Consider the following 16,796-nt stretch of genomic DNA (forward strand, 5'->3'; position numbering starts at 1 on the left):
GCTTCTCATCACGTCCATTCTTCTTCACAAACTGCTCAATTCCTCTGCTGCTGTTTTTTCCTCTCTAGTGACATGGGACACTGGTTTAGCTGGTCAGCGGGGAAGAGCGTCTGGTGAGTGATGGCGTGGAAATGGGAGAACAGATTTTTTTGATGAACACCTTTGTCTTTATCACTTCTGATGTAAACAGCCCCAGGGAAAACCCATTTACCAGCACACAGCCTGAATTTGTAATTGGCAAAGCATCCAAGCAAGGTAAAGTGTGTAGCAACGTGAAGGGATCCTTCTCTGTCCCAGGTGCAGGTCTGCGCTGGCCACCAGGACTTGTTAACCACAACTGTGCACGCTGGGGGGCAGCAGGTAAGCAGCCCCTCAGAGCTGCTGGAGTAGCCCATGCACGAGGCTATTTTGGCTAATGCTTTTTTTTTCCTTGATGAGTGTTTTTTCTTGATGCAGTTCGTGAGGGACGTAAGGCTTCATGGTAAGACCTGTGAGATGACCTATGAGATGGAAGAGAGACACATTGACAGCATGGTGTGCACACTGGTTACCAAATGGGATAGCTTTCCTGTGCCTGGGGGGCGCCTCCCGTGGTCTCCTAAGCTGTGAGGTGTTGGTGCTGTCCCTTTTCATAAGGATGGATCTCAGGAAATGGGTTGGAAGATGGAGAGAGAGATTGGTGCTGCAGGGTTTCTGCTGAATGGGGTCTACTTTAGGACAAACGTGTGCCGTGCCATGCACAGATCCTCTTGCTGCAAGCGGCTGGTGGAAGGGCTGCAGCCTGCCCTGGTGTGGCCATGGGCCTAAGGGTGAGGCTGGGGATGTGCACCCGGCCGGGGCAGGGCTGGTGGGAGGCAGCTTGTGCCCCTCTGGGGGTTCTGGGGGTACCTCCTTTTAGCTCCGGCCTCAGTCCTGGGCTGCACCCATGGTGGCCAGAAATACCCGCCTCATCCTGCCTCATCCTGCTCTGCTTGTGTCATACGCGCTGCACCCTTTCTTCCTCCTTTGTCTCTTCTATAAGAGCAGCTGAAAGAACCAGGGGTGAGAAGGATCAGTGCTCACAATTAACATTAAAGGTTCCTACACTGCATCCAGCAGTAGCATCTCATCCTACAGAGAACTTAAAATCAGGAGATTGAGCAATTATATAGAAAAGCTATCTAGCAAGAAAACAACAGTACACAGTCCTTATGTGGAGCATTTTTAACTCTTAATTATCTACCTTATGGCATAAGCTGGTTATGTGCAAAGAGTGTTTAAATGCTTTGTCAAGGTGATGTATGTGATAAATGTGATTGGTACAGTGGAGTAAAGCAAGTTTTGAGATGATTCAGTTGTGATTTTTTCTTATATAAAATACCTACATGTATTTTACAGATACTGTATACACTTAATTTAAAATTGCCATTTAAAACAGCCATTGTTTATAAATATATTTAAGATAGGTGTTACCTTTAATTTTTTGTTAGATAGAAAGCACACTATTTTCGTACTCATAGAATTTATTCAACTTAACTCTGTAATTGTGAACAATATATGAGCTCATTACATTACAATTTAGTAGAGTTAGCACCAGCTGTTATGGAGTTAATGGCAGAGCTGGTAGAAAATGACATGGCACATAATACATTTAACATGGATTTAATAATAATGACATGGAAAAAAAAAAACACATTTTTTTCTGAATCATCGTCCATGCTAAATTTTAAAATATCATACAGTTGTTTTATCAGTATGCTATCCAAAGGACTCGCTTGTTTTGACAAGCTGTGCTATTTGACATGAAAGGCTCTGCGTTAAATACCTGCACTCCTTGTGCGGTGTAATAATCTTAAAACACGCTTGAATCAGTTTGAAAGTAGGAGTTCTTGAATTTTTTCAAGACGTTGTGACTAATGTGGGGAAAGATCTGCCCAAGTGGAGGGTTGGTTTGTTTGTTTTCCTCCTCTTGGCATGCTAAAATGTGATTGGCTGCTGGCATTTTTGGAGGGCTCTGAAGGTACATCCTGACCTTCGTTTACCCTGTGGAACCTGACAGGTTTGACAGAAAGATTAGCTGGGAAGTCATCTCTCTGCTCTGCCCACTCCAACAGAAGTAAAGGACACTTCCCTCGGACCTTTATTCTTATAGGAAGCCCCCCTGGAATGAACATGAAGAACTCTCTGCAGATTGAACTTCTACATGCGTACATTTTATTCCTATGCATCTTGCAGATCTGAGTTCATATTTACAGTGCGCATGGTGGATTTTTAATTTAATCCTCACAAAAAAGAATCCATTTTAGAAAATCCTAAAAGGAGTGAAATCAACAAGGAATAGTTTTGCCAAGTGATAATACTTGTAGGAGTGTATTTGCTTTGAGAAAGGGAGCTTAGATGGTTGGAAAAGCATTCAGCACGAGTCCTGTTGAAGGTCCCACCAGCCGGTGGCCACGCGTGCCAGCAGTGTGTACCCATCGAGGAAGCTGAGGTCGCAGCGGAGGAAGGTGCTTAAGGATGCCCATCAGGGGAGGCGTATCCGAGTTTAGCAATGCTTTAGGTACGTGCTTAGCATTTAGACAGTGACTTCAGTTTATGCATATGCAGTAGAAAAGTTAAATTTAAGCCCTTGAAAATTTCCGTAGAGTGGGTACATTTCCTTAGAAAAATCTCAGGCAAAAAAGAGAAAACAAATATTTAATGTTTTTGCAATATTTGTATGAGAAGTTGCAAGAGATTCGTTATCTATATTTTTCTAGAATGATTACTTTGTCATTTAGCTGCATTATTCCTTTCCTCCTCCTCCTTTTTTTTTTTTTCCTCCTTACCTCTTTTTACCCATATCCTGGAGGTAGTTGAACTACTGTGAAGTGATGGGTTTTATTGCCCTGAGTGTGGCAAGATTTGTGACTTTTCTAATAAGTTGTGACAGTATATTCCACGTCTCTGGCCCTTCTGCCAAAAAATCTCCGTTTCCCATTCTTCGCAAGCATCACTGTTGCTTTAAAATTTTATTATTACTCATGATAGCATTTGCATTGTTGGAAGCCTAAGCATTAAAAAATCATGAGGCAAGGCTGCAAATCACCTGACTTTCTTTTCAATGAGTACATTGTTGATATTTTTTTTTCCTCTTGCCTTCTTTTCCTCAACCTTCTGAAGCATTACCCAGGTCATAGCTTCTTTTTTTTTCCTTTGTAACACAGAATGCTGAAAGTTTTTTTTTTTTTTTTTTTTTTTTTTTTTTTTTTTTTTTTGTGTGTGTGTTTCATTTTCAAGGGAAGTTATAATTTTGTGGTAAGGAGGAAATAAGGGTCAGTGTGGTATTTCGCAGAGGGACACCGGCTGGTTCCTGCCCGTGCTCACACTAACCATGCATGAGCCATCTCCGAGCCAGGTGCTGCATGGCCCTGGCCAGTGTCTGCTGTGAGGCGGTCGGCCATACGCTGGGAAAAGCAGCAGGTATTGTGAAGCCCAGTTTGTTCTGTAGAGCTTACAGTTATGAGGAGAGGTCGGGTTTGGAAAGGGCAAGTATTCCTTGCTCTAGTTGCAGCCTGACACATGGTGGTAGGCCCTGGAGATCACGACTAGGACAGTGAGTTTGAATTGCTCCTCAGAGGAGATCTGGGACGCTGCATTTGTACCAGCTTGTCCTCTAAGCAGGCAGGCTGCCACGTTCAATACAAGCTGGAGCTTTTTCCATATGAAGAAGTTTTCAGTGACATGAAGTCATATCATCAGAATTAAAAAATGGTCCTTGCCAGAGACTGAGGAGTTCAGTTTGGCTTCTGCTAAGACAGATTTTTAACTATGTTTTAATTAGCTTAGTGCATGTTTTCATTTATCATATTGTGCTGAGAACATCCAGTATTAGCGAACTGAAGAACATGATGTGAGTTTGCACTTAGGTTAAAACAATGAAACACTAATTAGACGTAATAACTATAATGTATTAATATTTATGTGTTATATTATGTAGGTTATGGAAGTTAGGTTAATCTAAAATGATGCTTAATAGAATTGCAAGTGCTGTCTGACTCCTTCATACAGCGTATGGGGAATCGACAAAGGCTTTTGCTGGAAATCCAGGAAATCTGCATTACAATGTAATGTTTCCTGCTGAGAGGGATCCTGCAAAGGGGGAAAAATACCCAGGGCTTCAGTGCCACTCCCTGTTATTTGCATGGGAATGCCATTCCCTTTCTGGGCTGTCAGCAGTGGAGAGCACTGGGTGTTTCACTTGTGTCAGTGAATACAGCACTGTTTGAATATTGGGGTGACTTTAGGAGACCTTCACAGCGGACCAAGTTCTGCATCACAGAAGACAGTGGGAGTCTGGGCCTTAGCTGCAGCACGAGCAGGGTTTGTTGAGTATGGGCGAGGGATCTTCTCGTTACACAGCACTGCTTACAATTATTCTGGATGGTGCACAACTGGCTCCCGCGAAGCTGCACCAGGTGCAAATGTGCCCTCTCACTCCGCCTGCAAGCATCCAAATCCACACAGCTCTGGCTGCCGTAGCACAGGTGAACACGCGTGGTCAGTGCCCAGGACTTTGCCTTGCCTGCCCATGGGCTGCACTTCTGCACTCGCCATTGCAGTTCCTCTGGCATTGCTGATCTGTCTGGACGGACTTTGTCTGGTGTCGAGGTTGGCTGCTGTTCATGGCTTTGTCCTGGGATGAGGAGTTCCATGAATGGCTTTTCTTACCTCAGAAAATAAACTGTCAAGGCACTTTAAATTTATTATTATTATTTTATTAATGTTAATTTTGCTTCCCCCCCACCCCCCCCATCCCAATCCAAGGCCTGTACTGGTACCTGCTTTTCCTTATTACATCCATCTTGAAAGCTTTAGGAGCTTGCACTGACCTTGCCAGTATCACCTTGTAGCAGTAACAGGTATTCCCAGTCACAGATAAATTTGTTAGCTCCTTTGAATTCCTTTTCTAGATTATTATTTTTTTTGCATAGTCTTTTTCTTCCAGATTTTTGAAAGCTGAAATGGTATTTCATTTTCCCAAACCCTTATAACCTAGATGTTGTTTTACTTGGTTTCAGAAAAAATATTGGAAGTCACCTCATCAAATTTCACTTACCCCTTGTAACCAAGTTGTTCATGGGAATTTACATGAAAAAAAAATTACTTTTTCTTGTTTTGAAGATGCAATTCTGACCCCTTGAAATAGGGCCGTTTCTGTAACATGGTGATAGGAGTCTGACTTCAGAATTCTTCACTTGCTTATAAGAATGAAGCTTTTGATTGCTCTTGTTAGGCGGACACTGAGTATGTTTATATATAAATGGATTCATTGCTATTCATGTTTTCAGATTCTTGAACACTTTTAAAAGATGTTCTGCAATATTCCTTTGATGAAATAGCACTCTCAATAAAAATGTTGAAGCTATAAATGGAGATAATCTTCCACAATTCTTGTTTGAAAAGCACAGAGAAAAGAACACTGTGTAAATGCAAGTATGTCTCAGACCTCTGGATTGCCTCACAGCTCAGAAACCTTTACCTCTGTAACACAGCAGCAGTGATTTGGAAGGGTATTTTAATTTTTGGCATGCACATCATCACACCAAGTGAAGATAAAGAAGATTTAGATCTTGGCTATTATATTCTAAGCAGGCTACCAGTATGTCTTTGTGAATCGGGTGCATTTCGAGTTGTCTCCTTGCCAACACATATTCCAAACATGCATTATATTTAACTGACATTTGTAAAAGTAAATCTTTTCTTGTATTGTGCTCTAGAAAATGTTTCTCTTCTAAATTATTTTTGTATATTGTTTTCATTAAATGAGGCTGGAAACATTATTTTGCAAACCCATCCTTGTCATTTGACCACTAGTATCATAAATAATAGTGTTTAAAAATATTTGTTTTGAACAAGGCATAGGATAATTCTCCCCACCCTGTTTCTCATAAGAGAATTAAAATATTATGAATTAAAGTAATGGAAGCCATGAATCCTTCCCTCCCCCCAAACAAACAAAATCAAATATAGTAACCAGATTTCATTTAAAAATGCAAACCAGTTTGATTTAGTTAAAAATACATGTTGTCTTTAAACTTTGGAGCACTAAATGATTGTGGATTTGCATGTATACAGCATATGGCTCTTTGAGGCAGAGCAGACTCTTACATAGTTACATTTCCCAAATTATTCTAACAAATTATTTTAAAACTATTAGAAAACTAAGCAAAAGTGTATGCCTGTGCATATGTTTGTATCGGTATGCACGGCATAAACAGTGTATTTATAAGCAAAAATATATGTAATATGCACTTGTGCAGGCAGAAATTTTATCATAAATATTCAGATTATAATCTGAAATATACATAGAATACATGTATTATGCAAATATATGTGTATTCTATGTCAGATAAATAGAAGTGTGACCACTGTGAAGCAGAAAGCATATGGCATCTCAGTTCTGCTTAATATTGTCAGGCTCAGGAGTTAATTTAGGACACTTGATGTGAATGCTTATTTTTTGTTGTTGCTTATAGCATGTCACATTTTGGATGATGCATAACCACATCGGCAGAAAAATACATTTAAATGTTTTGGATATGTCAGTGGGAGTTTTGTTGGCTAATAAAGATCGTGTATTTTGGCCCTAACTCTGTTAAAAATAAATTACATTTTTTTTGTCTAATGTAAAATTAAAATGAATAAACATCATAAAGCTCAAACCTATCCTAGTGGCTGTTTGAAAATTCCGGAGATGTGGCACTAGGGAGCGACCGTCATTCCAGTGCAAAATGTGCCGAGCTATTTTCAATGGAAAATGAAGAGCAGAAATAGAAGACTGAAATAACAATAGGCTGATTGCTTTCTTTTTTTATTTTTCTCTCTCTCTTTTTTTTTTTCCTTTTTTTTTTTTTTTTTTTTTTTTTTGTTTTGTTTAACATTGCATTAAAGAGAACAACCGAGTTTCTACATTTTTTCCTATTTTCTTGTCATGGATATATTAGCATTACATGATGCATACTAATTATAAAGTTGGCTGTAACAAGAGTTCCTCTTGTGAATCCATTTAAGAACTGATTGTTTACTATCTTTTTCTGTAAGTATAAAATTTTAATTATGCCACTGACAGGAACTGTGCGTGATACAGTGCTCTACATTTATCACTGGGAGAGGGCCAGTTGCAGAGCTGTTTGACTTTGGAGAAATCCTGATGCGCTTGCAATGTTGAGCAGCAGGTGCCACATTATTATGTACAGAAAAGCAATTAGGAAGCATATTGGATGAATGGGGAGTGCATTAATATTAGCAAGTACATTTGTCAGTGGTTTTGATGCGAGTCTTTTTCTTTTCTTTATGCAACATTAAGATTGTGGCTCTCATAAATTCTCCCCTTAAATTGCCATCTGTTCCCTTGTCATGCAGTAGTGAGGTAGAGAAAAGTTTTCTTGACAAAATGAAAAGAATTTCTTTTATTTAAAGTAGAAGCAAAGGAGCCTAGACAAAGTGGGAGAATTGTAGGTTATGCATTTGAGCTTTGTATGTGTTAAGTAATTACTGTTGAATGTAACATTAACTATGGAACAGTTAGGATTTTTTTTCTCCCCCTTCTAAGTCTCAGTTTTGCAATGATTTTGTGTGCTTTTAAAATCTGGTCTAAAACAGTTCTAACTCAATAGTATAAAAGATGTGATGACCCAAATTTGGTGTCTCTAGTCCAGGGTTTTGGTGGGGATCAGGAGTGTGCTTTTCAAGTGAGTCTCCCATGGGCCTCACTTCTGCACTTGGGTTCGCCGTGCAGGTCTGGTTTGGAGTAAAAGCTCCAAAATATGTGTGCCTGGGGGGTTGTCTTGGGCATCAGCTGCTACACCCTACAGAGATCTTCTGGTGGACTTCGGTACCAGCTGGCCTAGATGTGGTTGCTGTGTCCTGGTCGCGAAGACCTTTTGTAAAGCAGCTCTGCCAATGTCAGTGGGAATTCGTGGAGCAGTCGGTGGGGAGGGTGGTGTAGGTGACCATAACCCCATCCAGCCGTCCTCAACACCAGAGGGACAAAGTATGTCAGAGCTGTGCTCAGCCCAGAAACCACTGATGCCCAGGCAAACTGCTCAGGGTCTTAAGGTATTGAACTCTGTATCAAACACTTGAGTTTAGAGTGGGTTTTATTTTATAGCAGTCTGAAAACTTCTGCTTGTTCTTCTGGCCAGGATGTTTGTCTCAGGGGAAGACTGGCATATGTGGCTCTGTGAGAAAGCAGCTACCTTATTAGGTTGGAAAACAAAAACAAAAAGCAGAAAACAATTTCCAAAAAATGCTAGCATGACAAAAGTGCAAATGTACTTTTGTGGAGTTGTGCAGGAAAGAAAGTATTTGTGGGATCCTTTTTTCGCTGGGAAAATAATGAAAAAGAGAATGAATGTATACTACTCTGCTATAAGCACTGTGCTTTTTTGCCCTTCTCTATAAATATATTTATTTTGATGACTGCAGGTTGATCTAAAACTGGAATCACTCCTGTCCTAGTCAGGGCAGAACCAGTCCAAAGACATATCTCCTGACATGTATCTCCTGTTCGTGGGTGGTTCAGGCTCTTGTTTAGTGAACTCTTCAAAGGCCAAGACAAACTGTTTTAGAAATACCCTGAAGTGAAGAAGGAGCAGTGTGAGCTACAGGGAACAGCAGCAGCAGTTGCGACCGTGCTACGTGGGGTTAGCTGGTTGCAGGATTAGCCAACGCAGGATCAGCTCAACTGGCAAGCTCTCTGAATAAAAGGTAGTGGTTTTTCTGTGGGACTAAGCGCTAACTCTTTGGCCATTGCTTTACTATTTCTGTTTTCTCCTTGGCTAATTATGAAAGAAGCAGGTTGTTTTTCCTGTGTTGCAAACCTGTTAATTGCTGTTCCTCTCATCGCCAGTGGCTGTGGGCCATTGCCAGAGAAATCCTTCTCCTGGGATGCTGGACCAGCCCTGTGCTGTTCTCTCCAAAAGAAGAGTCTGGATCACTTTCTACCACTGCTTCAGGCAGTTTATTGTCTCTGTCTTTGGTGACAATTAGCCTACCTCACAGGTTGTTTTTCCAACATGTCCTCTATCAGTACCTAATCTTAACACACCATAAGGCTGTTCACTTCCCTTCTGTTCCTTTTTTTTTTTTTTTTTTTTTTTCCCCACAGCATCTTTCTCTCACCCTCTGGTGTATTGTTTTTGTCTTCTGTCAATACACAGCAACAGTTCTTACTCTGTGTATGCATTCTTGTTGCTCTTAATGTCGTTGCTAAGATCTGATTTTTGTCGCCTTCTCCTGTAGTTGCTTTTCCCCTCCCATTTCATAGAACATATCCACGCTTCCTGATCTCTCTACACTGCCAGATTAAACCTCCCGGACTACTTTCTGTATCTTCCTTGTACCCAGCACGCTGCAGCCCCTTCAATTCAGATATAGCTCATCATACATGAGCAGATTGCATCTGTTCAAAAAAGAGCCCCAATCCACATGATATTCATTTAAACAGCATTGATAGCACTGAATTCATTTGAGATTCATATGGATGTCATATACTATGAGTTACAGTGTAAGCATCAGTTAATGGACACTCGCAGTAAAGTGTTCCCTATCAAATAATACATCACTGGGCTACATGAAGTGGTTTATGTATTTTTTTTTCTTCTGTGATTTCATCATGGCTAGGGAAGGTATCTAACAGTATGATTGCCTGGCCTTGTAGGATACTTCTTTAGCAACCAGCATTGCTTAATGTTTTATTGATGTATTTTTAAATAATTTATCTTTAAACCTTTGTTTAATGGATGTATTTTTATTCAGAATTTAATACCAGAGGAGGTAGGTCTGACAGTTCATATTTGCACTCTGATAATATTTCTCTTGCAAACTTTTTTAGCTCTCTTAGATAAACAGTAATTTTGCATTTCTTATCTCTATTTTTAATTAGTCTATCATTTCCAGGGGCTTGTATTGATATTTAACAAAAGTATTAGGCAATGCGAACAACAGCTTATTTTTCTTCAGATGTATTTCAATTCCTTCTAAATATATATTTTTTATATTTATCATATAGAAATAAACAATTTCTCCAGGCACTATCATTAAAATCCTAGGCATCTCCTATAAAAGGTATTTACATTAAAAATGAAATAACCGTGTGTGTGTGTGTGTGTGTGTGTGTGTGTTCAAAAGCTGTCAGTGTTACCCAAAGCCAGTTCTCCCTGAAATGGGGTCAGTGCTAGAAAGCTCTGATAATGGTTCACTCTTGAAAGTTGAAGGTTAAAGAACATTCAAAGTTTTTTGGAGTCTACAGGCTTCTTCTGGAATTATACATGCTGAGCATTTTTTTCTTCTTTTGGCCTCCCGTGGCATTTGCCTGTGGTCGGCTCGGCAGTGGGGTGCAAGACAGAGGTCCTGGAGCCCAGGGTGGCGAGAAGCACGTCTGGCCGTGTGCGCCAGAATTAGGAAAGCCGGGGAAAAATGTACTGGTAATGGGTTTACACCAATGGGGAAGGTGAGAGAGGGCACGCTGACCATCTTCCAGAGGATATCTCCTCTGTGGTGATGTACATCTGAATTCTCAGTGTGTTTTTTATCTTGAAAAATACACAGAGAACAGAGAAATATGTTCCGTATTTATTTACACTTGAGAGGTTCTTGTACTTTGCCAGTGTTTCTGCTTGGTTTCTGTATATATAGCCCTCTGAACATTTCAGGCAGCGTTTTAAATACAAGTAGGAAGTATAAGGCTGAGCTGACGTGTTGGGCATGGCTCACTATAAGGATATGGAAATATGCTGTTATCTTCTCTAAATTTAAAAAATTCAAACAAATTTAAAATGTGCTGTCCAGCCTGTATTTTTGCCATATTTTATTCAGGGGTATAAAAATAGTGTAGACATTCACCACATCGTCTATTGTATAACTTGGCTATGTTTGAACTAAAGGCCCACCATCTTAAGACAACACTTTGATGTGGGTGTTTCTTCAAGTCTTAAAGGCTCCCACTGCACCATCAAAGCAACATGTGAACTTTAGGGTATTTACCTTGCTTAATGAGAAATGTTTTCCACATTTTTTCACCGTGACATTTTTGTACTGCACAATGTTTCTGTGTGTTCTTTTTCTATTTAAAATTTAAAGAGCTACATTTGGGAGAGGAACAATGTAGGTAAAAGAGACCCCTGGAGTGTGTCTGATGTGATAGTTCTCTTCTGTGGCACCATTTTTCCTCCTGCTGTGGGAGAGCTAAATGATAGTGCCTTATACCTTACTGAATAAAGCCTAACACTGTTTCCAGCTGTGAACATGTGATCAGTTTTTGTGTTTGATTTTTGCACACAAGTATACTACTGCAAGCATACCCACACACTCCTATGCAAACACTCCGTATGGGAATTATTGTTGACTCAGTCATTAATCTACCCCCAATTAATCACATTAAGTATTAAGGTGCCTTTCTGTGCAGAGAGGTACGACAGCCTTTTCTGTTTTTACCTTAGCGCAGAACTGCTGCACGACCAATTTACTTTCTGGCTAAAGATGTTGAAAGATGTGTTGAGATAGGTTGTTATATGAAAACTGAGCAGAACACTATTGTCTGATCCTGAAACCCTCGGAGGATTACCCAGTAATCCTGTTGATATTGTTGGGAATAAAGGGTATAAGACATAGCCCTAATTGTTACATGTGTACCAAGAGTAACATAACATTTATTCTGGTCTTTCGTAAGTGTTTATTTTTTAAAAATGCAGCTATATTTTCAATACTGCTCATAAAACATAACAGTGCTCATTCTCTGGCTAGAACGTGACTTATTTCAAAGCTGTTATGGTGATTAGGACTGTATTTCTTACATAACCAGAAGATTAAACAAATTAAAATCATGCCTTTTATTTTAACCAAAAAATGGGATCCATTGTTATGAAAGCTGGAGATCTGCACTTGTATTCTTCAAGAGTGTGGCATGTCATGTTGTTTGTTAAACACCCAGAACTCATAATATCCTTCTCTCTGGCTCACTGAACAGCAGAAAAAAATGGGTCCTGAAGGAATACATTCAGAGACAAAGAAGAAAAGTTATTTTATTTTTAGTGATCAGATGGCATAATTGTTGGTTGGTGTTAAGTGGCTCTGAATATGAGGGGAGGGAGGATTAATTTCTGAGTAAATGAGCAACATCTGAAATCACCAGAGGGGCCTGATCCTTTTAGCACCAGCGATGGTGCAGTTGTGCCATTGATTTATTTTTTATTTATTTTTATTTTAAGAAAAGAAAAAGCTAGTGGCTGTCTTGAAAGACTCCTGCTCCTCAGAGTGAAGCAGCTTGCTCCCTGCAGGCTTGCTGGATCTCAGTGAGTGCGACTGACTACTTGTACTTTCAAGACTGTTTGCCAGGCTTTGTATTATGCACTTGTAGACAGACACCCCTGAGTTCAAGTAATGCTGAGAATGTGATGGATCCCTGTCAACAGAAGGTGAGATCGTGAACAGTAAAGGACAAACCAAGCTCATGATTCATAACTTCAGCTTGTCCTTGTGATGCTGGCCATTAGCATCGGTTAAGCGTGTTTTTTACGTGTGTATGTCACTTCCCTCCTTTGTGTTACGTGATGAGGATGGATGGTTTTGAACTTTGCAGCAATTAGATGTGGGCGTAGAGGTTTTATTTTCAAATGGAAGGAAGTGTTTGTTTTTGTGAGAAAACCCAGGTTTGGAAAGCTCGTGATGGGAGTAGCCTGTGTAAAACGATCAGCAGATCCACAAAGGCAGCAATAGCAGCAAGGATGTAAAGCAGCAGCAGTCCATATCCTCCTGTCACAAAAGAAGAGTTCACAATGCTGCAACGAGCTCCAGGTGGACTGCTGGAGCCCCACATCCACCTCGGGCATCTGCAGGACCAGAACCTGCCCTTGGAGAAGCTGGAGCCAGGCAAACAAAAAAGAATGTGGCACGAGCCCCACATGCTGCTGACCAGCAATGGCCATCCTCTACTAATTAAAATGATTAAATGTTCCTTCTGCCACTGTCGAAGGAATGTATCATGCACTTTGGGCACGGCAGGAAAGAACAGAATAAAAGCAACAAGCAGCTCTGGCAGGAGCAGAGCGAGGGCTCTGGGCAGCAGGTGCACTTGGCGAGAGGGGGGAAAGAAAATGCTGTGGCTCTGGCAGCTGCTGTTCAGTATGTGCACAATATATAGATGGGGTAGTGCTGGTGACAGACCATTACTGGAGCACAGAGCACAGCAGTGTACCAGCATGCGTGCAGAATGGTTCTCCAATTCACCATTGCCTTTCCCTTTCTATCGTCATTCACACCTGTGCAAATGAGGACACAGCGGGTGCAACACCAAAATATAGCAGTAGTGTTTTACACCCGCTAATTGCTTATGAATATTTCTCTGCAAAGTGCTGTGCCATGCCTATGTGAGGGGCCTGACAGTCAGGTAAGAGTAGGAGAAGGAATGATTGAGGACATAAAGGGCTAAAGGCCTTTTTTTTTTTTTTTTTTTTTTCTCTCCTCTCCTCTCTCCCCTTTCTCCCTTTAAGGGGATTTGCATGTGTGTTTAGTGTTTTATCAGTTTGTGAAGCTATCTTCATTCTTTTAGCCTAGGCTCAGACATTTGAGAGGTTCTAGAAGGCTCCCAGCAGAAAATTAGAACTTCTGGAGCTAGATTCAGAGTCTGTTAGCATCAGCACCCAGATCCCACTCACTCCGTAGGAACTGAATCACACCCTTGACCTATTTGTAGCTGTCAGCACTGTCTGTCTGACAGAAGCAGCCTTTACAGCAGGGGAAGAAAGATGATGTCTACCAGGACTGGCTGTGAAGACAGCAGAAGCAATGGAGCCTGAGCAAATGGTGACCTTAGCAATATTTGTATTTCCAGTAATAAACTGGAATGTAGTGGAGGAAACAAGACGGATGTTGCAGGAGGTAGCATCAATCACTGCATAGTGAGAATTAAGTGTTTTCTTCCTTATTAGGTAGCAGTTGGCTGCAATTTTATTCTTTCTCCTGTATACTTATTCCCAGACTCTTAGGACCATTGAGTTATACGTAGTAACACCATCAAAAATTACTTTTCTTGTCCACTGGATAAGAGATTAACTTCAGTTTTCATGCTGTTGCTCAGTACAGAATTCTCTTGTGCTGAGCAGCTGGGTTAGCCTTTGCACCAAGTGGCTAGCTTCAGATGGCACCTCATTTTTGGGGTGATAAACATCACCAGGGGTTTGAACGGAGCTGTTGTCACTAATCCAGCTACCTGTTTCCCAAGGCAGACGTCTCAAGGCAAAAAGTGCTTAAGTGAGGACAGCCTTGGTATGAAGTCACTTTCTTAGATGCATTTGCTTGATGGCAGTTGATAATATCACACATGATAACATGCTTCTTGTGCTTTAGGCAAACAGTTTCATGTGTAAATGTTGTTTTCTGGGGAAACTCAAAATCTTTAAGGTAGGGTGCCTCTACTCTTCGTCAGTTTTGGGGGTCTCTGGACTGTAGCAGCTCCTCGTGTGCAATCATGGCTTGCCACGTAAATCCATTTTGTTATGGAAGTAGTGATATTTAATGATTTCTTTAAGAGACACTCTTAAAAGCACAGTCTGAAGTCTTAATTTGGAGTAAGAACAGTACAAAATAGGTTTCTAAAGAAAGTCAGCATCTTAAAAAAAAAAAAAACAAACAACAACAAAAACAAAACAAAACAAAACACAAAACAAAAAAAAACAGCTCTGTCAAGAACCCAGAATATTAATTTATAGCATAGAGAAATTACTGTGGGCTGCACACGTGGAAAAAGGCTTCAATTCCTGTGTGGTCACTACCAGCTGGTACCTGACAACTCAGCTGACCTCCTGCCTTGTTGGAGGAGGGCTTTAAGGTGCCTGCAATTTGGAAGCAGAGTTGCATGTACTGGCTGACAACACAGGCATTTCAGTTGTCTTCTATTTTCATAAATAACATAATTAGCAAACGAAATTTCTAAAACTTCCAGAAAAAAACTGTAGCAGGGTGCTTGCAATTGGTGACATTTATTCATTTGATTTATATGCTGGATTTTTCTTTAATGCAAATTTTGCTAGTTTGAAAGCAATGCTTAAAATATCTAGGAGGAGTGTAGTAACTTATTTTTTAAACAAGGAAAAAGCAACAAAAGTCAAACTGTTAGCGAAGTGAGGGATAAGACCTCGCGTTATCTTCGTATTAAGAAAAATGAATCCTGATATCTTTGTATCATTTGCCAAAACAGGCTTTGAATGTACCAAAGCACCTTTTATTGATGTAATGTCTGAGTTTATATTTTGTTGAAAATCTGTGTCTCTGACAGCCTACTGACAGCAATAAGTAAAACTGGGAGGAACACTGGACTTGTCTCCAGAGCAAGCTGGCAAACCTTATTTATCCAAAATCGTTTCTGTGCTGTTCCCACGGAGCTGAAGAGTGCAGAGTTTTTATTCTCTACATAGCCAGGAATTTATGTCATCAAGTAATTACATGACTGTATTCATTAACGTAGTTCTGCTGTTTGGTGGCTGGAGGGAAAATTGAGGAATTTCTAAGTGTTATCTCAATTTCAACATTTTCAATACTCAATAGTTTGAACAACAGGATTTAGAGCTAGAATGCATATTTGTAAGGTACTACTGACATCAATAGGTATCAGAGTCAAGGGAATGAAGACAACAGCTGAGAATTTGCATTGAGATTATCTAACCACTGGGTTGTGGGATCAGCTCTAGCACAGAGCTGTGGCTAATGAAAATTGTTACCACCTGTTTTCTGTAGACTGAGTGAAATAATTTGCCAGAGTCATTCTGTCTTTTGGTAGGTATATGTCTGCCTCATACCATACATAATTTCCAACTGAAGAAAGGCCAAGACTCAATGTGGAAAGAAACTGAACTCTTCTTTTACCGGCTAGTCTGTGAATAAGATAAATTTGCTCCTTAGCAGTATGCATTTTACATAAAAGTCCACTTTCTCACAAAGGAGAGGATGCGCCCTTCCAGGGTTTTAGAACAGAGTGTATAAGGGGCATGGAGCGCTGTTTTACCTGTATAGTACAGATGGTAATTCTGCTGACCTGTGCTTGTATAAAAATGGAGAGAAAGTTCACGTAACAGATCTGAATAGTTGGAGGGGAAGAAGCAGAAATATTCTTTTGCCCGCTATTATCTTCATGTTAAAGTAAAGAGGATTGTGAAGGTTATGCAGAATGTAACTTGACCTGATTTTCCCCCCAAGCAGCCTGAGATGTTATCTTCACTTAAAAGGATTTCTCTGAGGGCTTTTTAAAAATGTGTAGTTATGCACTGCTTGTATAATTACCAAATCAAGAGTGCAGTTATGGTCTCTCTGTTGTGTAGCTGGATAAAAATGAGGAGAAATGTTGAATACAGAAGTAAGAAAAAAATGGTGACAACAAGCAGCGATGGGTTCAATAGGCAATTGAGGGTACCTTCAAAAATTTATCGGTTGCAGTCTTCCTGGAGGGGATGGATTGGCTAGACAGCCCAGCAGATACTGGTTGAAGGGTTTCATTCCTTTTGAGAGGGGGGCGACAAAGTAAGCTTGGAAGGTGTGGCAGCTGCCCAGGAGGAATGGAGTGAACGTGTGACTTGACTGGGAGATTGTGAGTTTTCCAGAAAGAAATGAAAATTACCAGCCAGTGACTACAAAAGATGAGGAGGAGAATGTGTGGAGAGGAGCTTCAACATGGGATCTCTAAAAAGAGTATGAAAGAGCCCAAAATAGCAGGAAATGACTGTGCTGTGCCATCAAGATGCATAGGGAAAACGTAATTTAAAAAGCAGGTAAACCAACTGGAT

This window comes from Aythya ferina (genome assembly GCF_964211825.1).
Source record: "Aythya ferina genome assembly, chromosome: 3".
Taxonomy (NCBI): domain Eukaryota; kingdom Metazoa; phylum Chordata; class Aves; order Anseriformes; family Anatidae; genus Aythya; species Aythya ferina.